The sequence below is a fragment of the Sus scrofa genome, chromosome 17 (genome assembly GCF_054392235.1).
Source record: "Sus scrofa isolate SSC_HxYL_T2T_F1_AM1 chromosome 17, Sscrofa_HxYL_maternal_Yorkshire_Landrace_v2.0, whole genome shotgun sequence".
Classification (NCBI taxonomy): Eukaryota; Metazoa; Chordata; class Mammalia; order Artiodactyla; family Suidae; genus Sus; species Sus scrofa.
The window spans coordinates 58337558-58362867 of NC_139399.1; the positions used below are offsets into that span (position 1 = coordinate 58337558).

General features: G+C 44.6%; 1 pseudogene; it reads left to right on the forward strand.

The window, feature by feature from the left end:
• On the forward strand, window positions 1-24310 carry LOC110257393 (large ribosomal subunit protein eL31 pseudogene; annotated as a pseudogene).
• The last annotated feature ends 1000 nt before the right edge of the window (window positions 24311-25310 follow it).

The window sequence follows — 25310 nt, forward strand, 5'->3', positions numbered from 1 at the left end:
ATGGCTCCCACAAAGAAGGAGGTTGAGAAGAAGGACCATTCTGCCAGCAACAAAGTGGTGACTGGAAAATGCACCACCAGCATTCAAGGCACATCCAGGGAGCTTCAAAAAGTGGGCTCCTTGGACACTCAAGGAGATCGAGAGGTTTGCCATGAAGGATGTGGGAACTCCAGATATGGGCACTGACCCAGCAGGAGTGTCCCCTGCTGGTTCCGTGTGCAGTTGTCCAGAAAACATAATGAGGACGAAGATTCACCCTATATGTTGGTTCTCTGTGTCCCTGTCACCACTTTCAAAAATCTGCAGTTAATTTTTTTTTTTTTTTTTGGTCTTTCTAGGGCCGAACCCTCGGCATATAGTGGTTCCCAGGCTAAGGGCTGAATTAGAGCTGTAGCTGCCGGCCTTTGCTACAGCCACAGCAACGCCAGGTCTGAGCCACATCTGTGACCTACACCACAGCTCATGGCAACATCAGATCCTTAACCCACTGAACAAGGCCAGGGATCGAACCTGCGTTCTCATAGATATCAGATCTGTTTCCACTGAGCCATGACAGGAACTCCAACTGCATTAATGCTGATGAGAACTAACCACTGATTGTCAAATAGTTATAAAACAAAACAAAAGAGAGCTCATTAACCAAACTTAAAACTGAGTCTGTATGTTTAAAAAAAAAAAAAAAAAAAAAAAAAGACTTCTTCAAGGTCATTTTGGGTTCTTTCTTTCTTTCTCTATTCCTTTCTCTCTTTCTCTCTTTCCTTCTTTCTTGGCTGCCCCGAGGCATATGAAGTTCCCTGGCCAGGGATTGGATCTGAGCCACAGTTGTGACCTACACCATGGCTGTGGCAACAACAGATCCTTTAACCCACTGTGCTGGCCCAGAGATCAAACCTATGTCCCGGCCTTCAGAGATGCTGCTGATCCCATTGGGCTACAGCAGGAGCTCCCCATTTTTGGACTTATAGAAAAATTGAGGGGAAGGTAAGAAAGTACAGAGGGTTCCCCTCTACAATCTCAACCTCACCCCAAATTTCCCCTATTCTTCTTTTCTTTTCTTTTCTTTTCTTTTCTTTTTTTTTCTTTTTCAGGGCCACACCCTTGGCATATGAAGTTTCCCAGGCTACAGCCACCAGCCTATACCACAGCCACAGCCACGCCAGATCTGAGCCACGTCTGCAACCTCCACCACAGCTCATAGCAATGCTGCATCGCCAACGCACTGATAGAGGCCAGGGATTGAACCTGCATCTTCATGGATACTCCTCAGACTCGTTTCCACTGTGAGACCAGGGGAGCTCCAAGTTTCCCCTGTTATTGACATTGGCCAGATACTTTTGTTACAATTGATGAACCAATATTGACACATCATTAGTAGCTAAACTCATAGTTTACATTAGGGTTCATTCTGTGTTGTGCATTCTATGGGTTTAGTTTTGGGTGGTTTTTTTTTGCCTTTTTTTTAGGGTCGCCCCTTCAGCATACAGAGTTTCCCAGGCTAGAGGTCAAATTGGAGCTGCAGCTGCTGGCCTACACCACAGCCACAGCCATGCCAGATCTGAGCCACATCTGCAACCTACACCACAGCTCACGGCAGCGCCAGATCTTTAACTCACTGAGCAAGGTCAGGGATCAAACGTGTGTCCTCATGGATGCTAGTTAGATTCATTGTTGCTGAGCCACGATGGTAACTCCTATTCTATGGGATTTGATGAGTATATAAGGCCATGTATCCACCACTGCACCATCATACAAAATAGATTCGCTGCCCTAAGAACCCTCTGTGCTCTGCCTATTCCCTCCCCTTAAAACCCTGGCAACCACCCTAATTTTGCCTTTTCCACAATGTCGTGTTGTTGGATCTCACAGTGTGATGCCTTTTCAGATTGGCATGTTTCACGCAGTAATGTGCATTTACACTTCCTCCATGTCTTTTTGTAGCTTGAGAGCTCATTTCTTTTTAATGCTGAATAATATTCCATAGTCTGGATGTGCTATAGTTTATTTAGCCATTTACCTATTGAAGGGCATTTTGGTTGCTTCTAAGGTTCGGCGATTATAAATAAGGGCTTATACATTTTTAATACTTTTTTCTTACAGTTGCAAAAAGCAATGACATGGGATCGCTACAAATTAAGAAAATGTAGACAAGCACTGAGAATGAGATAAAAATCTCCCATTTTAAAGATCAAGAAACTGAGGCTCAGGGAGGAGAAGTGACATGTTCACTCATTCATTCCTCCAGTGAATATTTACAGAGGACCTACTATGCCCAGGTACAGTGCTGGGACGGGGGCAATGCTGAGAGCAAAAAGATTAGGTCTCTGCCCTCCTGGAGTTGACATTCTAGATGGACAATAACCAAGTAAATAAACAAAAAATATGAATAATTAAAAAACAGCTAATACTTATTGTGTACTTTCGTTGCACCAGGCATTGCTCCAAAATCTTTGTGTGCATTAAGGTAGTTAACCCCCACAAATACTCTGGGAAGTAAGACTATCATTATCCCACTTGCAGATGGGAAAACTGCAGTCCAGAGAGGTTAAATTATAACCTAAGGTCACACAGCTCAAAAGTGGAGGAAGCAGGGTTTGATTCTAGGTCATCGGGGTCCCGAATCTGTGGGCTTACCATAATGGGAGGTATTTTATTTTATTTTATTTTATTTTATTTTATTTTATTTTATTTTATTTTATTTTATTTTATTTTATTTTATTTTATTTTATTTTATTTTATTTTGCATTTTTTTTTGGCTGCACCCACAGCATGGAGAAGTTCCTGGGCCAGGGACTGAACTCGCACCATAGCAGTAACCTGAGCCACAGCCATGAAAACACCAAATCCTTAACCCACTGAGCCACCAGAGTACCCCAGGGGGAGGTCATTTTAGAGCATGGGTTGGTGGCAGAGCCCAGGTTAAACCCTGACCTTCAGCTTCTCATATTTTTTTGTGCTGGGGCCCCTCTGCCTTTCAGGGTTCTGAGAAGCCAAACTTCATTGTTCTTCTCACTTCTTCCAGTCTCTTAACTGTGGTCCCTGGGGGCTGGGGGGAAGGGCTCCTGGCTGTCCTGGGCTCCTGAGTGCAATCAGATCCCCTTTATTTTTAAGTCATTAAATCCCTGATGACAAATGCTGCTCTTCAGAGGAGCAGGCTGACCTGACCACGAGAACAGAGTTGCTGGGTATGGAAAAAAGCTACACACCTCTGCTAGTGTTTTTGCAGGGAGGGGCTGTTTTTGCAGTCTGGCCCAACTCTGCTTCCTGCCAGCAGTTCAAAATCAGCAGCAGAAAAAGCCAAAATGTTCTGGAACGGTGTTGGTGAGGCTCTGGGGAAACAGGCATTTTGATGAGGGAAAGTGGCTGTAGCTGCTTTGAAAAACAATTGACGGCAACAATGCAACTTTAAAGGAACACAGCCTTTGACCCAACAATCCTAGGGATGGGAGTTCATCCCACGACATCCTCGAGGTCCTCACACATGCATATCTAAGATGATCTGTGTACCTAACCTACACATTACAGCAGCTTGTAGTAAAATACCTGGGCTAACCCCGTAGTCCTCCCGTCCCCTAAGTAGGTTCCTAGTGCAACCAACAAGGTCCACACTTTCAAAGAAATTCTATATGCTCCACATCCTGCGATTGAGCTGTCTTCAAGATAAATTGTTCAGGGGGAAAAGCAAGCTTCAGAACATTATGTGCACATTACATGAGATCTTCGCTGTAACGAAAAGCAAGAGGGAAGGCTTTGTCTACAGCGGTGTTGAATTGTGAAAGAAGGCTAGGACCTGGGACTAGGCATCCTATTTCTGGACCTTCCTGGCTGTGTCGTGAAGAGCAAAGTACAGTTGCCCCTCAGTACACAAGGATGCAGAGGAACTTGAACCCTGGGATACAGAGGGCCCGCTGTATGCACCACATCATTTCATGTAAGGGGCTGAGCGTCCATGGATTTTGGTATCCATGGGGATCCTGGAACAGGTCTCCCCCCTGGAGACTGAGGGATGATGGTACTTAATCTCTTTGTGCGTCAGTTTCCTCAACTGTAAAACTGGGTCCTAATAGGTGGACTTCTTGGAAAGATTAAATAAACTAATGGACGTAAGAGACGCTGCCCAGTGCCTAGAACTACAGAAGCAGTTGATAAAGAATAGATATGATAATTATCCTTATACACAGATTTTTCTGGAGGAAGACACAAGAAACTGGGTCCAGGGGTTATATCTGGGAATGGAAGGATGTGCGTGGGATGAGGGCTGCTGGCTTTTCTGTGTATGCTCCCCCCCTTTTTTTGGCCGTGCCCAAGGCGTGCAGAACTTCCTGAGCCAGGGATCGAAACTGTGCCACCTGAACCAAAACCACTGCATTGACAATGCCAGATCCTTAACCCACTGAGTCGTAAGGGAACTCCCAGTGTATGTCTTTTTTGAAGAGTTTGAGGTGGACTTCTTAACCCTGTGCATGTACCATATGTTTTCAGAATATTATTTAAACAGGGGAGCCAGGCAAATTCCAAAGGAGAAGAAGCATGTGAGTGATTTGTCAGGTGTTTTTCCAGCTGGATTTTCTGAGCTACCAGCAACCCGGGCCCCGTGGTTCACGGTCTGGCCCCTCATGAGCATCCCGGGGTGGGGGCTGTTACAAGGGCAGGACCTCCGCTCCACCTCAGACCGGCAGAAAAGAGAATCTGCATTTGGACGAGAGGCCCAGGTGTGTCGAATGCCTGTGCAACTCTGAGAGGCACCAGGCTGCAGCCTGGGAGGCCTCCAAAGGCCAGAAGACAAGTGTTTTTCAGCTGTGTGACTTAGCCAAGCAAAGGATGGATGGAATGCATTGCCCCTCCTGTGGGGTGGAGGGAGGAGGAGAGGAGGGAACAGGAAGAGTTAAGGACTCTGCTCGCTCTCTCCCCACCAGAGGTTGTAGCACGTGAGGTCTGAGGCGTGTGGCTTCTAGCAGCTCCCCACTTAGGGCTTAAAATAACTTTCTGGTTAAAAAAAGAAAGAAAGTTAAGGAAGAAAGAAAAGGGAACCTCCCACTGCAGCCCACACAGCCCCGACATGAAAGGAGGCCTCTGCTCCCCCAGCCCCAAACCCACTTTCTGTCTCTTTGGAGACAGTGACAGAAGCCTCACTCAAGGAGAAATCAAGAGGGAGATTCTTCGAGCTGAAGGGCCTCTGAGATTAATCAATTGTCTCATTTAACCAGTGGGCCATCAAGGCCCAGAGAGGGGAAGTGGCTTGTCCAAGATCACACAGCAAGGAAGGGGCAGAAACAGTTCAGGAATCATAGAGGTACAAGAGACCTTGAACCCACCTACTTCAGGGTTCCAGACATGAGAGGCTACATAGGTCATGCCTGAAAGGGAAGAAGATAGGCCAGTCCACCTAACAGGCTGCCAAGTGGGGATGTGAGCTAAGCTGAGCTTGTGAAAATTGGTTCTGGAACTTTCATTGATACAGGGTGCCATCTTTGTATCTACTCAGGTAAACAACCTGCCAACTTTTTTTTTTTTTTTTGGCCACGCCTACGGCATGTAAAACATCCCGGGGCAGGGATCAAACACTTGCCACAGCAGAGACCCCAGCCACTGCAGTGACAGCACTGGATGCTTAACCCACTGCATCATACAGGAACTCCCGAACATTTTTTTAAAATCGTGGTAAATTGCATATAATATAACATCTACCATCTTAACCATCTTTAAGTGTCCAGTTCAGGAGCATTAAGTACATTCACTTTGCTGTGAAATGAGCCTGCCACTCTTTACACAGAGACATGAGTGTAAGAAGGATATCACTCTTTTAGTTCTAATCTAAAAAGAACTGCAGGGAGCAAAATGAGAAATGGCCACAGATACCAGGGTCAGCAAGACAGCAGGGAGTGATGGGGACTGTGGCAAACTGGAGTGAATGCAATCCCATCAGAGAGGCAGCGACTCCTGAGCGCCATCAGACTCTTCTCTGCAGGAATGTGAAGTCATCTACATAGGAAAACTGATGTTTTAAACTTTTTTTAATTCAAAATTGAAAACATTTTGAAAAGGTAAACAGAAAAATTCTCCCTCCTACTTGGGCCCCAAACTCCCAAATATAGCAGTTACTGATTTCTTAGGAATATTTATGGTTTTTTTATAAGTATTCAAGCAAATTGTAACATGTACATACTTTATTTTCTTAATTTTTACACAAAAGAGAGCATAATAAACACTTTGCTTTATATCTGGCTTTTTTACTTAATTTATTCCAGAGAACTTAACTGATCTGTACTAGGCAGTGTCCTCATTTTTCCTTGCTGCATAGTATACCATCCTGTGGATGATTCATATTTGAGCCAACCCAGCCTCTATTGATAGGCACTGGGCTCTTTTTAGAAACTGTTGCATTACAAACAATGTTGCCCCAATAATCTCCAACACACATCACTTTTCACATGTGCGTATGTATCTGTGGGCTAATTTCCAAAAAGTAGAATTTCCATATTTGCATTTTTAATATTTAAAAAATTTGCCAAGTTGTCTCCTCAGAGTGGTTGTACCAAGATCCACTCCTGCCAATCATGTATGAGTGACTATCTCCTCACAATTAAACAAACGCCTTATTGTTTTAAGGTTAAAATGCTGCCTCTCCAAACAAATATATCCATGGGCTGCCTCTGTCTCAGCTTTACCATCTTCAACATTTTAAAGCCCAGAAATGTTGATAGGCTTGCCTCAAGTTGCACAGTGAATGAATTGCGGAGTTGGGAGTTGAATCTTGACAATCTGATTCCTATGCCTATACCTGATCCACTTCCCAGACAGCTACCTACTTGGGGGACCCCTCAGCTTGAGAGGTAAGAAACTAGGACTTCTGCAGAGTTACCTTGTCAACTTAACTGGTTGAAAAAGTCACAGGCCTGGAGTTCCCGTCATGGCGCAGTGGTTAACGAATCTGACGAGGAACCATGAGGTTGCAGGTTCGATCCCTGCCCTTGCTCAGTGGATTAAGGATCCGCCGGCATTGCCATGAGCTGTGTGGTGTAGGTCGCAGACTCGGCTTGGATCCCAAGTGGCTGTGGCTGTGGTGTGGGCCAGCTGCTGTAGCTCCGATTCGACCCCTAGCCTGGGAACCTCCAGATGGCGAGGGAGCAGCCCTAGAAAAGGCCAAAAAAAAAAAAAAAAAAAAAAAAAAAAAAAAAAAAAAAAGTCCCAGACCTATTTGCAGACGTCGATGGTAAATGGAGCTGTCCATCCACACAGCAAGTACCCTCCCCTCAGATGTATATCAGATGTATGAGTAGCTTTCACTGAGTAACAACCAACCACGAAATCTTATTTATATCTATTCTTTTGTTTGTTTGTTTTATGGTCGCACCTGTGGCATATGGAAGTTCTGAGCCACCAGGGGTTGAATCTGAGCCACAGCTGTGGCAACGCTGGATCCTTTAACCCACTGTGCCAGGCCAGGGATCAAACCTGTGCCTCTGCAGTTACCAGAGCCATCGCAGTCGGACTCTTAACCCACTGTGCCACAGCAGGAACTCCTATTTCTGTTCTTTTAACCTAAAACCCTGCACCCAAGAGCTTGAGGAAACCCCTTCTTGCAAAAGTGAGTTTGCAGCTAAAACTCAGGAAACAGCTTTGGACCCAGACAGGCCTGAGCCCCACTCTAGACTCAATTGCTAGTAAACTGTATGACTTTGGATAATTGTCCCTTTTAAGTTTCCTTTGTCCTCAACTGTAATAGGAGAGTAAAAATAGTCCCCACTTTGAATTATGATAACCGCAGTGGAAACAAAATAAGTACCTTGAACATTAGAATCAGGCCACACTCACCCAGATGCAAAGGCTGTGAAAGATTCAAAGAAGTTGGGTCTAGGGAAGAGGAGAAAAGCTTCAAGGCCACACTCTCACTTATACTCCTGCACGTCCCAGCTTCATTTACTCAAGAACAGTGGACAGAATCATCCATACTCATTACACTGATTTTTTTTTTCCACTGAGCACCTATAATTAGATCTGTGTAAGTTGCACACACATGTAAAATGATTCCTTTGTACTTACATTGTGTTTATACGACTAGATTGACTAGACTGTCTTCTACTGGGTGAGACAGACATGAAAAGAGCTAAATATTTTGCAAGATAGAAGGAAATAAATGGTGGCTGCAAAGTGCATTGGGGGAAGTTCCCATTGTGACTCGGCAGAGATGAACCCAACTCTTACCCATGAGGATGAAGGTTCCATTCCTGGCCTCGCTCAGCGGGTTAAGGATCTGGCTTTGTCACCAGCTGCAGCGCAGATGCGGCTTGGATCCCACCTTGCTGTGGCTGTGGCATAGGCCAGCCAGCTGCAACTCCACTTTGACCTCTAGCCTGGAAACTTCTATATGCCACAGGTGTGGCCCTAAAAAGAAAAAAGTGTGCCATGGGGAAGAGCAACCTATTTAAATCAGAGCCCCAGGAGTTCTTGCCGTGGCGCATTGGAAATGAATCCAACTAGGAACTATGAGGTTGCAGGTTCGATCCATGGCCTCACCCACTGGGTTAAGGATCCGGCATTGCCGTGAGCTGTGGTGTAGGTCGCAGACACAGCTCAGATCTGGTGTTGATGTGACTGTGGCGTAGGCAGGCAGCTATAGCTCCAATTCGACCCCTCCACTGGGAACCTCCATATGCCTCAGGTGCAGCCCTAAAAAGACAAAATCACACACACACACACACACACACACACACAAATCAGAGCCCTGAAGGGCTTCTGGAGTCTTCTAAACCAGCCCTAGAAGGAGGGTTAGGGGATGAAAGAGGATCCAGCATTTATTAAATAGCTGTTTGCTTGGCACTCTGTTTTCCTGATTTAATATTTTTCTATGGAGATTTTTTCTCTTTAAAAAATAAAACAAGTATGATATCACTTATCTGAAAAATACAACACACGACTGAATATAACAAAAAAGAAGCAGGCTCACAGATACAGAGAACAAGCCAGTGGTGCCCGGTGGGGAGAGGGAAGGAGGAGGGCAATACACACAGGTAGGAGGATTAAAGGCACTAACTATTAAGCAGGAAACAAGTTACAGGATATATTGTATATCACGGGGAACATAGCTAATATTTCATAATAACTATAACCTTTAAAAACTGTGAACTACAATATTGTACAGCTGTAATATATACAGTACTATATACTTCAACTCTACTTCAATGAAAAATGGAATAAAGAGGAACATGAAAAGCTTTTTTTTGGGGGGGGGGGACATACCCGCAGCATATGGAGGTTCCCAGGCTAGGGGTCTAATTGGAGCTGAAGCTGCCGGCCTACACCACAGGCACAGCAACGCTAGATCCGAGCCAAGGAACCCACGTCCTCAGGGATGTTAGTCGGGTTGTCTAACCACTGAGCCATGACGGGAACTCTGAGAAAGATTGTTTTAAAAAGTATAACACAAGTGAATAAGAGAGCTTTTGCTATAGAACAAACTCTCATTTATCTCCGGATAAACTCTCATTTATCTGTGGATTTGGGGTCAGGAGCTACGATGGATCTCATGATCTCAGCTGGGTCTCTGGGCAGGGGGCTTGATTTAGATACTCCACCCCCCCCCCAACCCCGTGTCATTCATTTTTTTGGAGACTAGCAGGCTACCCGGGGTACATTCTTCTCATGGTGAAATGCAGGAAGGAGCACAGGAGACTAGCCCAATCCAACCAGCACATTTCAAGCCTTTGTTTACACCATGTTCACTAATATCCCATTGGCCAAAGCCAGTAACATGGCCAAGGACAAAGCCAAGAGATGGAGAATTGCATTCCCCCACCCCCCGCCCCTCCAGAAGTGCAGGAAGAAAGGATACTGCTTTGCTCAGCAATAACCTGGTCTACCACAACCAGTGATACGCGGGTGCAGTTGCATTAAAAATTCAAACAAGAAAGTATAAAAGCCTAACAAGGAAGGAAACTCCTTCAACATCTGCTCCATCCCCGCCCCCATCACTTTGAGTTGAGTCCCGTCCGACTTTTTCCCACACTTTCACATACACACACAGAAGGTTTTTATTTTGCACAATGAGCTCATACTATATGTATTTTCACATGACAATTACAAGTATCTAGCCATTTAACAATTTCATTGACCCCATAATTAGGCTTTTTGCCTTGCTGTTTTGTAAGTGAGGAATCTAGGGTTAGGATGCTCACCCAAGATCTTGCGGGCTTACCCACCTCATCAATACTGAGCCAGGATTCAAACCCAGGACTTTCCAAAAATGATTTTCATTACAAGGAGGCTGCCTCTATAAAGGAGGGATCCAGGAGTTCCCCTGGTGGGTTAAGGATCCAACATTGTCACTGCAGCAGCTTGCATTGCTGCTTTGGCGCAGGTTTGATTCCTGGCCTGGGAAATTCCACATGGCCAAAGAAAGGGGGCATCCAGGTGTACCCCCAGACTTATTACCAGCCCATTATACCTATTCTCTGGGACCACAGAGAAGGAGATGGGTGGTCCGTGTGTGTGTGTTGAGAGTGAGTGCGTTTTAGGAAAAGGAAAGGGAGTATTCACTATGACCAGGCTTGTGTTGGGAGCTTTGGGAGACACGATTTAGAGGGAAAACCTTCACCCTCCATTCACTTACAATTAAGCCAAAATAACAAGGAGTCTCTCTTGAGGCAGTTAAGAAACACGGCAGGACATGCTCGTTGGAGGGTTGGTACCTACGGGATATCTTCTCCATCAATCTATGAGTTGGATGCTGGAGGGGGACGTGAGCCTCAATCACAAGGATTTCGAGAAAGGAAAGAAGAATCCTGGCATACACTGAGGACAACGGTGATTGCTACGCTCAACTGACGTAGTGACAGGTGAGCCGTGAGTGTGTCACCAGGGAGTTTCCCGTAGACGGGGCTCAGAGAAGGCTTCTTGAGGAACTGCCCTTCCAGGAGAAACCTGAAGGCAGAGTGGGAATTAGGCAAAGAACAAGGGAAGAGAGGGAAGGGCGCATGGGAAAGCCTCGCCTGAAGCTGGAGAGGGCTTGGGCATCAGAGGTGGAGAAAGTATTCCTGGGTGGTGAGGCAGAGCAGGGGATGGAGGTCGGGAAACTGTGTGAGATGAGCCTGGGCGGTTGGCAGGGGCTGGGTTTGCAGGGACTGAAGCTGATCTGTGTTGGGAAGGTGGATAAAAGGGGAGGGTGGTGTGACCACGAGCTGGTGCTAGAGGAGGATCGCACATGGATGTGACTGGGCAGAAATGGCTTCGTGAGCACGTAAGAGAACAAGGTCAGGGCGGCACGTGGCTCCGAATCAGGGCCAGGGTAGATGCTGTGTAAATCGGGTGATGATTCCAGATATGATTTTCTCCATTCAGGTGTGCGGCTGAAAACTCAGAGCTTCAAAAGCGTGCCTCGAATAGCAAATCTTGAGAATCCGTTGACATGGAGTTTGAACAAAGCACAGAAGAGACAAATCCTGATGTGTTTGCCAATTGGCATAGAGGAACAGGCAGGGGAGGGATTGGCATTGTCACCTTGTGACACCTGAGCTAGATCTTGAGGAATGAATGGGAGCTCACCAAGCAAGGATGGGGGAAGGGACACGCAGGCAGAAGGCACAGCAGAGGCAAAAAGCCAGGGGGTTCTCAAAGCGCCTGGCGGGTGAAGGGAACAGGTTGGAGGTATGAGCTTAGATTCCTGGAGGAGAGGGGGAGAGGGGATGCGGGGGGTGCAGGTGGTCGGTGGGTAGGCTGTGCGGAGCCTCCTGCACCAGACATGGGAACTGGGGCACAGCAGGATCAGATGGTTCATAATAATATATCCAGCTCCCCTCTGTGCTCGATCACCCCTGGGGACTAGAGAGGCATGTGGGGCCCTTCCCCCTCTTCGTCTGCACAAAGACACACCTTTTAGGGAGGCCAAGGTGGCAGATGAGGGTGACAGATCCTGTAATCCTATCCCCAGTCCCTGGGTCAGCGGGCTCCCGCCCAAGTCTGCTGTTAAGACAGAGGTTGGAAAACTGCTTTTCTCATCCCCCTGGCCCCAGGTGGCTGGGATGGAAGCCACCGGGGTGCTCTGGAGACAGCATTGGCTGCGGGATGGGCCCCTGAGAGAACACAAATGAAACCCAAGGCAACATGAAAGATGGCGGAGGTGGCCAAGGGCTGAGCTTATCAAGTGAGCTCCTCCTTGGAATCAGAGAAAGGGACAGAGCTTCCCTTGTTTGCTCTCCTTTTACCTCCTGGTAAATTGCCGGCCGGGGGTCTGTGGGACGGAGGCGTGGGTGAGGCTCAGCTATAATCCGGCCTGGGAGGCCGGCAGGTTTCCCGGCCCCCCTGGATTTTTAACATTTTCTTGTTGGAAGTCACAGCCTCAAGCAAACAGTTGAACACCATTTACGGGGAGGGACGGAAAGGTAAAAGACTGTCTCTGCGTCAAAGGAGGTTGTAATCTAGATAATGACAGGGAAAGAGGCCCAGGGCCTTCATCTCTCTCACTCAGCTGGGAGCTCGTCAGGAGCAAGGGCCTCTCAAAACCACACTGACATCTGTCTCTGGGGTCAATATACACGTCCTCTCATTCAGAATTCTTTCAGCTGTGAGTATTAGAAACCCAGCTCAAAACGGCTTAAATGAAAAGTGAAGTATATTGACTTACAGAATTGAGAAATCCAGGGCAAGAATGACTCAGGCGTGACTGGACCGAGGGGTCAACGGAAGTCATAAGGTCAGACTTTCTTCCTTGTGTTGGCCTTGTTCTTTTTTTTTTTTTTTTTTTTTCCTGTTATAGTTGATTTGCAGTGGTGCGTCAGTTTCTCCTGTACAGCATAGTGATCCAGCCATACATATACATACATACATTCTTTTTCTCATGCTATATTCCATCACGCTCTATCTCAAGAGACTGGCTATGGTTGCCTGTGCTGTACAGCAGGACCTCATTGCTTTATGCATTCTAAATGTAACAGTTTGCATCTACCAACCCAAACTCCCTGTCCATCCCACCCCCTCCCCCTTGGCAACCACAGATCTGTCCTCTATGTCTGTGAGTGTGTTTCTGCTCTGTAGTTGGGTTCACTTGTGCCATAATTGTGTGTGTGTGTGTGTGTGTGTGTGGTGGTTGTTTTTTTTTTTTTTCATTATAGCTAGTTTACAGTGTTCTGTCAATTTTCTACTGTGCGGCATGGTGACCCAGTTACACGTCTATGTATACATTCTTTCTTCTCACATTATCATGTTCCATCATAAGTGACTAGACATAGTTCCCAGTGCTACACAGCAGGATCTCATTGCTTATCCATTCCAAAGCATTCGTGCCATATTTTAAATTCCACATATAAGTGATATCATGCGGTGTTTGTCTTTCTCTTTCTGACTTACTGCATTTAGCATGAGAATCTCTACTTGCATCCATGTTGCTGTATATGCCACTATTTCATTCTTTTTGTGGCTGAGTAGTATTCCATTGTAGATATGTACCACATCTTCTTAAGCCATTCATCTATCAATGGACATTTGTTTCCATGTCCTGGCTGTTGTGAATAGTGCTGCCGTGAACACAGGGGTGCGTGTATCTTTTTGAATTATAGTTTTGTCCGGATATACGCCAGGCACTTCTGCTGGAATACTTCCCTCACAGGCCTCATTCTTAAGTAGATTCTTACTAAGTGGTGGCTCTTGGTGGCAAGAAGTAGATCTTTAGCAACCCTAGTGGAAAGAGTTTCTTTCTCCCAGGAGTTACAGCAGAAGCACTTGGACTGGATCTTGCTGAACTGATATGGGTCACAAGTTAATTCCTGATACAATCACTGGCCAGAGGTATGGAATATGCTGGTTGGCCAAGCCTGGGCCCCATGTCCATATTATAGCAATATAATATTTTGCATTTGAATAACAGAGCAGCTGGAGTGATTCTTTTTAAAACCTACATCAGAAGAGTTCCCTGGTGGCTCAGTGGGTTAAGGACCTGGCATAGTCACTGATGTGGCTTGGGTCTCTGCTGTGGTGTGGGTCACTCCCTGGCCGGGGAACTTCCTATAAATAAATAAATAAATACATAAATACATAAATCCTGCATCAGATCACTTTACTCCCCTGCTCTGAACCTTCCATCACACTCAGAACAAAAGCCCAAATTCTTATAATAGTCCACAAGAAGTGCAGATGCTACACAATCCACATCCCTGCCCAGCTCCGATTCCTCACTGACTTCCTCTCCCATAATCTCCCCTTGCTCACTATGTTCCATCCAGGCTGGCATCCTTGCTGATCCACAAGCCATGAGGCATAAGTAGCATCGCTTTCTTTATTAATACAACGAGGATGCTGGTAGGAGACTTCTGACATTGTGTCTGCCCAGCATTCCTCTTTTTCTGGCATCTCAGTGACATCCCCTCACCCTCTGTCTTTCAGGAAGTGTTGGCCCCATCCCAGAGCTAAAGATGGACTTGGGACGGACCCCTCAGAACATTCCAGCAGCATTCCAAAACCATTCACAGAGCTTGGTTCAAGGATGGGCTCGTGACCCAAGTGGACCTAATGAAATTCAGTCCTGATACTTACATTGGAATTATTAGAAATGAAAACCTCTCTTTATGCTAAGGCTGTTAGAGGGATAACACAAGTATTGTCACCAGAGCTACCACGTGGAAAGAGGGTCTAGTTGACAAGCGCCAGGGAAAGCAGTGCAGCAAGACAGGGAGAGGGAAACCAAGTTCTGGTGATATCTTTGAGCCCCTGGATTCAGCCTTTCCTGAACCCACTAGACTTAAAAGTACATGTCTTAGAAGATTCCCTTGTTTGCTCAAATCAAGCTGAGTTCAGTTTCAGTTAATTGTAATTGAAAGACCACATCCAAGGGCTGCCTTGTAAGGGTTAAATGAGATTGTGAATTATAATGGGCTTAGTAAGTGCTTTAAAAAAAAAAAATGAAGCAAGAGTCATTATTATCAGCATTTTATTCTTCTGCATTCATATTGAAATATGTTTTCACTTTTAAAACTTTTACTTATGAGGCGTTTCCATCGTGGCGCAGTGGTTAACGAATCCGACTAGGAACCATGAGGTTGCGGGTTCCATCCCTGGCCTTGCTCAGTGGGCTAAGGATTCAGCGTTGCCGTGAGCTGTGGTGTAGGTCTCAGACATGGCTCTGGCATAGGCTGGGCAGCTACAACTCAGATTGGACCCCTAGCCTGGGAACCTCCATATGCCATGGGTGCGGCCCTAAAACAGCACACATACACAAAGACCTTTTACTTACGAAAAAAGCATTTAAAATTCTGTGTTATTAGGGCTGATGTTCATTTGGTACCAGGTGGTCACATGGGTTATTAGGAATATAGCCTTTTTTTTTTTTTTTTTTTTTTGCTTTGCTTTTTGGGGCCGCACCCACAGCGTATGGAAATTCCCAGGCTAGGAATTTGAAGCAGAACTACAGCTGCTGGCCTACACCACAGCTCACAGCCATGCCAGATCCTTAACCCACTGAGTGGGGCCCAGAATTGAACCTGCATCCTCATGGGTCCTAGTCGGGTTTGTAACCTGCTGAGCCATAACAGCAACTCCTCGTGCTACATATTTTTGATATCACCTCTGGGAACATCTATTAACTTTTTGATATGCATGCATTAGATGGCATCACTGGACGATCAACAGTTCCTCGAAATAAGAGCACCACCCTCCATCCCTCAACTCACCAATTATTGTTAACGGTATAACCTCTTCTGATCCTAAAGATACCAGAGGCATAGTTTTGCATGGTGGTGACTCAGTAGGCAAGGGCACCAGGCCAAGTCCTTTTTGTCGCTCTGCCTGTTACCTTGTAGAGCTCCTTCCTTTATTTCTATATCATGGTCATATTCGTGATTCCTAGTGGCAATCTGATATTCCTTTGTTTTAACACATGAGAGCCGGCCTAACCCTCCCTCCACAGTGGAACATATGGTCCGTTTTTGTTCAGCTTTTCAAATTTTAAAAACTAGCTCTGTTGGAAATTGAATTTCCATGTGGTGCCCATCTTGCTGGTAATAAGCGACGGATTTCCTTCCTGACTCAAACTTCAGTTTTGCGGCATCACAAGACACAGTCTAACTTTTTGTCTGCAAATGATTTTTGTTGGTGCTCTTTGAAATAAGAATCCATGTGTTCGGTTGTGTAATGCTGCCGTTTAATAAATTATTTATTTTGACTCTAAGTCCATAAAGGATTTAAAGTGGTTTATAAAAATATGTACAAGATGGAATCAATACAGGAGGGAGTCAGGGAGAAGGAAAAAATGAGGAGCAGCATATCTGATAGGTATTGTGCTCAGCTGCTGCTAAGAGAGACCAGAAATAACAGTGGCTCAGGAGTTCCCTGGTGGGTCCATGGGTTAAGGATCTGCCATTGCCACAGCTATGGCTTGGATCCCTGCTACGGCACAAGTTCAATCCCGGCCTGGGAATTTCCACTTGCCAAAGGAAGAGGCCAAAAAAACAAAAACAAAAACACAGTGGCCTAAACATCGTAGACATTTATTTTTCTTTTGCATAACTGAAATCTGGAGGGAAGAAGTCTTGAAATGGTATGGTTCACAGCTCCACAATAATTGAGGATATAGGTTCCTTCTTGTGTCTTGCTTCTTTATCCTTGGAATGTGGCTTTATCCTCAAGGCCACCTTGTGGCTCAAGATGGCTATAGGAACTCCAGCCACTGCAGCCACATTTAGACAGCAGGAGGATGAGAGGGAGAAAAACCTTCAATCCAGGTTTCTTTCTTTCTTTTCGTTTTTGTCTTTTTAGGCCTGCACCCGCAGCATATGGATGTTCCCAGGCTAGGGGTCAAATCCGAGCTGTAGCTGCCAGCCTATGCCACAGCCACAGCAACGCCAGATCCTTAACCCACTGAGCAAGGCCAGGGGTCAAACCCACATCCTCATGGCTATTAGTCGGGTTGTTACCACTGAGCCACGATGGGAACACCCCCAGGTTTCTTTAAGGAACTTCTTGGAAGTTCCAGCCCTAAACTTCTATTTATCTATCATTGGCCAGAATTGAACCCTACCTGCATAAGGAGCTAAGAAAGGCAGTCTCTTACCCGCACTAGAAGGAAAGACGGGAAAACGGATAATGGGTAAGCCACTGCAAATCTCTGCTTCAGGCAAGAAAATGGAAGAAAGCCAGGAGTTCCGCTGGTTCACAAAACTGCCTACTGTCAGGACATGTCAAGTGTCTGGCTGCCGGTGTGTCTCTGAGCATCCCAGTGACAATGGCAGACAGGAATCCACGGCCAAATACAAAGTGCAGTATCTAAGCAAAAAAGCACATCCATTGCTCAGAAAAACAAAAACAAAAATCTTATCTCTTACCAATCCAGAGGTTTAAAAAAAAATCTCCCCACAGGCCTTCATGAGGAAGACATGGAACGTGGTGGATAATATCCTCAATAATATTCCTGCAATAAAGGAACATGATTCTGGGATTTGCTTCAAAAATCCGGGGCAAGGGAATGAGTGGGAGCATAGCTAAAACCAGATGGGTCATGCGTTGAAAATTGCTGGACTGGGTGATGGAGACGGGAGTTTTTTAAATGTTTCCCTTTACTTTGGTGTATGGTTAAAATTTTTCCATAAATAAAAAAAAGGTTTAAACTCTGCAATAAATCCTTTCCTACAATTGCTTTTTAAAAGGTTCCTTTTAATAAACTTGCTTTTAATTGACAGGTGGCTTCTATCATAGCTACATCCTCATATTTTTTAGCCTTTTTATCGACTTTTTGAACCTACTTTTTAACAGCTTTATTGAGAGAGAATTCACTTCCTGTACTATTTACCCTTTTAAAGTATGCAATTCACTAGTTTCTCGCAGAGTTGTACAACCAACACCACAATCTAATTTTGGAGCATTTTCTTCGCCTCCAAAAGAAACCTCATACCCCTGAGCAGTCACACCCATTGCCCTTCCCCAGACAACCACTTAACCTACTTCCTGATCTATGTCTCTGCCTATCCTGTATATTTCATCCAAACGGAATCACCCGATATTGTCTTCATACGTGACTAGCTTCTTTCACTTAGCATGATGTATTCAGGATTCATCCACATTGTAGCACATATCAGCACTTAGCATGGTGTATTCAGGATTCATCCACGTTGTAGCACATATCAGCACTTCATACCTTTTTAGAGTCAAGGAATATTCCATTTTATTGATATACCACGTTTTGTTTATCCAATCATCATCAGCTGATGGACACTTTGGCTGTTTCTAATTCAGGGTTCGTATGACGAATGCAGATATGTGCTTGGGTGTATACCTAGGGGTGGAATGTCTGGGTTAAATGGTAACTCTATGTTGAACATTTTGAGGAATAGCTGACAATTTTCCAATGTGGCTGCACCATTCAGGGTGGGAATGTGTAACAGTTCCAGCTTTTCCGTAGACTCACCAACACGTATGATGATCTGTCTTTTAAATTTTAGCCATACTAGTGGGCATAACCGTGGCTTTGATTTGCATGTGCCTAGTGATTAGTGACACCGAGCACTTTTTAATGTGCTTATTTGGCATCTGTATATCTTCTTTGAAGAAATGTCTATTCAAATCCTTTGCCTACCCTTCAGTTGGTTTATTGGGGGTTGGTTGTTTGTTTCTTCTTTTTAGGATCGCACTTGTGGCTTGTGGAGGTTTCCAGACTAGGGGTCAAATCAGAGTTGCAGCTGCTGGGCTATGCCACAGCCACAGCAACGCTGGATCCAAGAAGCCTCTGGGAACTACACCACAGCTCAGGGCAATGCCGGATCCTTAACCCACTGAGCAAGGCCAGGGTTGAACCTGCATCCTCATGGATACCAGTCAGGTTCATTACCCTGAGCCACAACAGGAACTCCTGATTTTTATATCAGTCTTATATACTGCAACCTTGGTGAACTTGTTTATTAGTTCCAGCAGTTTTTAAATGAATCCTTGCCATTTCTAATATGCAAGATTATGTCATCTGCAAATAGAATAGTCCCAACTTTTTCCTTTTCAATCTGGATGTCCTTTATTTCTTTTTCTTATCTAATTGACCATGATAGAATGCCCAGTACAACATTTAATAGTGAGAACAGACACCTCATCTTATTCCTGATCTTAGGTAGAAAGCATTCATTCTTTCATCATTAAGTAGAATGTTAGCTGTGGGATTTCTGTGCATGCTATCTATTGGATTGAAGAAGTTCTATTTTTAGTTTATTTAGTGTTTTTTTTTTAATCACAAAAGGGTATTAGATATTGTCCAATGCTACTTCTGAACCCACTGAGATGAGTATGTGGTCTTTATCCTTTATTCTATTGACATGGTATACTACATGGATTCATTTTTTTCTTTTTAGGGCCACTCCTGCAGCCTGTGGAAGTTCCCAGGCTAGGGTTGAATCAGAGATGTAGCTGCCAACCTACACCACAGCCACAGCAATGTCAAATCCAAGCCTCATCTGCAACCTACACCACAGTTCATGGCCACACCAGATCCTTAACCCACTGAGAGAGGCCAGGAATTACACTTGCATCTTCAAGGATACAAGTTGGGTTCGTTGCTGCTGAGCCACAACAGGAAGTCCTACATGAATTGATTTTTGAATGTTCAGTCTACTTTGCCTTCCTGGGATAAATTCCTGATGTGTAATCCCTCTAGATTCAGTTTGCTAGTGTTTTGTGGAGGATATTTGCATTAATATTCACAAACATATTAGCCTACAGTTTCCTAATTTTGTGATGTCATTACCTTTGGAATCAATGTAATAGAATCAGCTGAAAATTGTCCCCCCTTCTTCTAATTTATGGAGGAGTTTTTGAAGAATTTGTATTAATTCTCCCTTAAACATTTAGTAGATCTTACCAGTGAAACCAAGTGAGTCTGACTTTTCTTCGTGGAAATGTTTATGATGCTTAGTTCAATCTCTTCACTCACTTGCTCTAGATCTGTTCAAATTTTCTCGAGTCAAGTTTGGTCGTTTATGTCTTTTTAGAAATTTGTCCATTTCGTCTGAGTCACCTAGTTTTTGCGATAGTTGTTCATAGTATTCTTTTATAAACTTTGTTATTTCTGTTAGGTTGGTCATGATGCCTCCTCTTTCATTCTTTTGTTTTGTTTGGTTTTGGTTTTGGTTTTTTGTCTTCTTGCCTTTTCTAGGGCCCGCTCTCATGGCATGTGGAGATTCCCAGGCTAGGGGTCTAATTAGAGCTGTAGCCACCAGCCTACACCAGAGCCACAGAACGAGGGAGCTGAACCGCATCTGCGACCTACACCACAGCTCACGCAATGCCAGATCCTTAACCCACTGAGCACGGGCAGGGATCAAACCCACAACTTCATGGTTCCCAGTTGGATTCATTAACCACTGAGCCACGAAGGGAACTCCTCATTCTTGATTTTAGTAATTTGAGTCTTCTTTCTTCATTTCTTGGTCCATTTGGCTAAAGATTTTCTATTTTGTTGATCTTTTCAAAGAACCAAATTTTGGTATTATTTATTTCCTCTATTTTTTCTATTCTTTATTTCATGAATGTCTTGTATAATATTTCTTTTTTCTGCTTTCCCTGCATTTATTCATAATATTTTAAATGTAGTGTTTCCTAAGTTATTTCCCACAGGACAAGCATATCATTTGGTGAAGGAGAAGGATTTTTGTTATCAAATAGTTTGGGGAAACACTAACATTTAATATTAAATCATTTTGATTTTGTCTTTAACCATGGAGCTTCTCAGAAACTTTGCTTTTTTTTACTAATCTTGTGGATTAGTATTTTTGCTGATACTATGGATTTCCAAGAGGGGCTTTAATATTCCACATTTTCAATAATTATTCAATATGGAAACTCATTTTTCTGTAAGGTAACTTTGGAGTCTAGGATTTTGTGAAACTCTAAAATTTCCTGAAGCTTTACCATGCACAAAGGCTTTATATGGCTTAGATGTAGACGGACCGTATAATTTATTATCCAGACCAGCCCACTTGTGAAACCAATGGGTGTGGCTATTAATAATTATGATGAAACAACAGGTGTAAACCCCAACTATCCTGGGTATTAAACCTAGACAGATGGCCTCACAACAAAGAGGCCAGACCACCTGTGTCGGACCCCAGGTTCATCATAGACGGTCGTGTGAGCTCAGGCAAGTTGTTGAACGTCTGTCTGCTTTTGGTATCTGATCAATAACATGGGGGAAATTATAGTGGTATTTCCTTTGAGTTAAAGCACATGAAGAACAACATAGTAAGGTGTCTAATATTAGGTACTGTCATCATCGTCACCACCATACGTCACCTGGATCTGATAAGATACAGTGAGATGGAGACACTCACTGTCTTCTTTCATTGTTGTATCTCCAGCACCTAGAACAGTGTGTGTGTGTGTGTGTGTGTGTGTGTGTGTGTGTGTGTGAGAGACGTTGCAGGTACTTAATAAGCATTTCTTGAATAAATTCTCGCTGGTGAATTAATTACTTAAAAACAAAATAACGAATGCAATTGGGTTTTCGTCGAAGGGGGGGGTGGCAACACCAAATGCTGGGGACGATGTGGAGCAACAGGAACGCTCATTCATTGCTGGCGGGAATCTAAAATGGTACAGCCACTTCGGAAGACAGTTTGCTAGATTCTTAGAGACTAAACATACACTTACCATATGTTGCAGCAATCACACTCCTTGCTATTTACTCAAATGAATTGAAAACTTATGTCCACAAAAATCTGAACGCGGATGTTTACAGCAGCTTCATTCATAATCACCAAAGATTTGGAAGCCACCAAGATGTCACTCGGCAGGTGAATGGATAAATACACGCTGGTACATCCAGACAATGGCGCTGTGGCTCTGAAGAGAGCACGAACAACACAGTGCCATGCTTCTGAGTTTTAAAAACATTTAACTCTCACAACAACCCTGTGAGGTGGGAACTATTCGTACCCCCAATTACAAATGAGGAAACAGAAGTGCAGAGAGGCAAAGTTAGGAGCCCTAAAGGCAATCAGCTAACAGAGATCAGAGCTAGGTCATGAACCCAAGCAGGCTGGCTCCAAGACCCAGGCTCTTGATCACTATGTTTTCTGGGTCCTGTGTGCAAAGCCCCTTCCAGTTTGCAAAATGCTTTCAGGCAGCATCTCATTTAAGCTTCACGACAACCGTTAGATGTAGGTAGGGCTGCTATTACTTTCCCGATGGGGAGTGGCAATGAGGGGGTAGCAAATGAGGATGCAGAAGCTCAGAAAAGCCCAAAGTCACATGATACACAGAATAGGACCTAAGGCAGGGGGGCTGGGTTCAAGCACCAACACTCTTACTAATGGACCACATGCCCATGATCAAGCTAAAGCATGCTTCTGTCCTCAGTTTCCTCTTCTTTCTTAGCATGCTTATGAGGAAGTCATTAAGATGGAAAGCACTTAGAAGGGTGCCTAGAACCTGGGCTGGGACTAGGGCAAGGCAAATAAGGAAACTGGGTTGGCGCAAAATTTAAGGGGGCGCCAAAAAAATTCAGTGATTAAGATAAATATTTGTAATGCTGTATTTTTATTATTTATTTTTTTTTGTCTTTTTTTCCTAGGGCCGCACCCACAGCATATGGAGGTTCCCAGGCTGGGGGTCTAATCGGAGCTATAGTCATCAGCCTATGCCACAGCCACAGCAACGCAGGATCCTTAACCCACTGAGTGAGGCCAGGGATCGATCCCGCAACCTCATGGTTCCCAGTCGGATTCCTTAACCACTGAGCCACGACAGGAACTCCTGTAATGCTGTATTTTTAAAAAATAAAAGTGAATGTAAAAAAATCCATGATGAATACATGTCAACATTTAAGTAGACAGGAGTGGTATCCCAGACTTTACCTGGACTCAGGCTCCAATATGGCTCCACATGGCTCTCTTACTGATCCTGTCCTTACATAAAATGTTGGTATTTTGTTCATTATGGATTTTTTGTATTCATTTTTATATTTGTAAATATTGCATGATAAATAGCATTTCTCCTGATTATGGAGTTTTTTGCCACTCCTTTAAAACTTGCCTGGCTTGATTCAACCTACCTAGTCCCAGATTTGCTTTGTAGAGAGCAAATCTGGGACTGGCGTGTTTCCATTGTCATTGCTGCCATTGATGGCTAACTCTGCACCAGGAATTGTTGTGAAGGGTTTTATAAGTACACATCAATGCGGCAAAAAGAAGAAAAACCAGAAACAAAGCTGAAAAGCAAGGGACGGGATGGGAGAAAATATTTGTAGCTTATGTAATAAGCAAAGGATTCGAGCCCAAAATACATCAACAATAGATAACCAACAAGGACCTACTGCATAGCACAAGGAATCCTACTCAATATTCTGCAATAACCTATATGGGAAAAGACTCTAAAAAGAATGGATGTAAGTATAAGTATAACAAAATCACTTTGCTGTATACCTGAAACTGACACAACGCTGTAAATCAGCTATACTCCAATTAAATTAAAGAAAAAAAATCAGCGAATTCAAGATCGGGGAAGGGGATTAAGAGATACAAACTACTAGATATAAAATAAATGATACAAGAATGTAGTATATAGCACGGGGAATATAACCCATGTTTTATAATAATTTTAAATGGAGTATAATCTGTAAAAATATTGAATTGTACGCCTGAAACTAATAGAAGACTGTAAAGCAACTCTACATTGGCGTAAATAAAAAAATAAATAAAAGACTTTTTTAAAAAAGAACTCCTACAAATTAATTCTCTTAAAGGACAAATGACTCAATAGAATAGCAGGCAAAGGAAAGAAACAGAGGTCACCGAAGAGGGGAAAATCCACAAATATATGAAAAAACTTCTAGGAGTTCCCATCGTGGCTCAGTGGAAATGAATCTGACTGGCATCCATGAGGACGCAGGTTTGATCGCTGGCCTCCCTCTGTGGGTTAAGGATCCAGCGTTGCTGTGAGCTGTGGTGTAGGTTGCGGACTTGGCTCGGATCTGGCGTTGCTGTGGCTGTGGCATAGGCCGGCGGCTACAGCTCTGATTAGACCCCTAGCCTGGGAACCTCCGTATACTGCGGGTGCGGACCTAAAAAGACACAAAAAAAAAGAAAAAAGAAAAAGCTTCTAGCTCACTAGTTTTGAAATACATACTTTGAAATTTGATGTTATCAAGCATTGGCAAGGGTGTAAGAACCCAGGTTTATAAACTGATAGCAGCCTCTTTGGAGGGAGATTTGGCATATCTAGTAAATTAAAATTGTACACACCCTCTGGCTGAGTGAGCTATTCCACTTCTTTCTACCCCAGAGAAAAACATGCCCTGGTGCACAAGACTGTCGGTCGAGATGTTGCTCATAGTGGCAGTACATTAGACACACGCTAAGTGTCCTTCAAGAAGAAAGGGGGGTAAAGAAACCGTGGTCATGCCCGCAGTGCCACTCCTACTGGGGGCCCAGGTCTGCGGCAGCATCTCCCATCACAGAGGCCCCACGCCCACCCAGCACACCTCTCCTGGCTTCGGGGAGTGGCGCCCTTCTGCAGAACAAACTCGTGGGGCTGGGTTTTAATGTCTTCACTCTTACAAATCTGCCTTTCGAGGTCATGACTCCCTTCCTTCATGGTCTGCTGGAGCAGTTCTGGCCTTTCCACGACCCTCAATCTTGGTCCACGTTTTCCCAAGCACGAGCCCTCCTGAGAGCCTGCGCGCATCATCCACCTCCTGGGGAAATGCCAAGGCGTTAAATCACAAGCAAATACTTGCTAATGGTAAACACGCTCGTATCCAACATCCTGTTGTCTCCCTACCCCGCCCCCCTACCCCTGCCCTTTGATCCAGCGCTCTGTGGACCCAGTGCATTCGTACTGTCCCGGCTCCGGTTGGTACATGTGGAACTGATCTTGCAGACCCTTTGGTGTCTAATCCCCATCCTCCCTTAGCAGCAGGAACATCCCCCAGTCAGCTCCGCGGCAGTTGGACTCTTGGGTCCTGTTTGTTGGACCTTCATGTCTAGGAATAGTCAAGGTTGGAAGAGTCTTCAGCAGCATGATGTTGATCCAGCCTCTGGAATCACACAGCCTTGGGTTTGAGCTCAGAACTCCAGCACGTCCTATCACGTGAAAACTCACCCATCCTCTTGGAGCCTCGGTCTCCGCATCAGGGAATAGCACCAGCTTCATGGGATAGTTATAAGGATTAAATGAGATAGCACCTGAAAATTCCCCACACAGGGCCTGCCTGGCTCGGCGGAGCCACTTAGAGGCGGCCCTTTCAAACTCGAGATTCTATAAATAGGAAGAAAGGCTTCCCAGAAACCAGTGGGGAATTGAAAGCAGGGTCAGGCGTTGGGGGAGGAGAAGAAAGGGACTTGAGGGGGAAAAGGAAA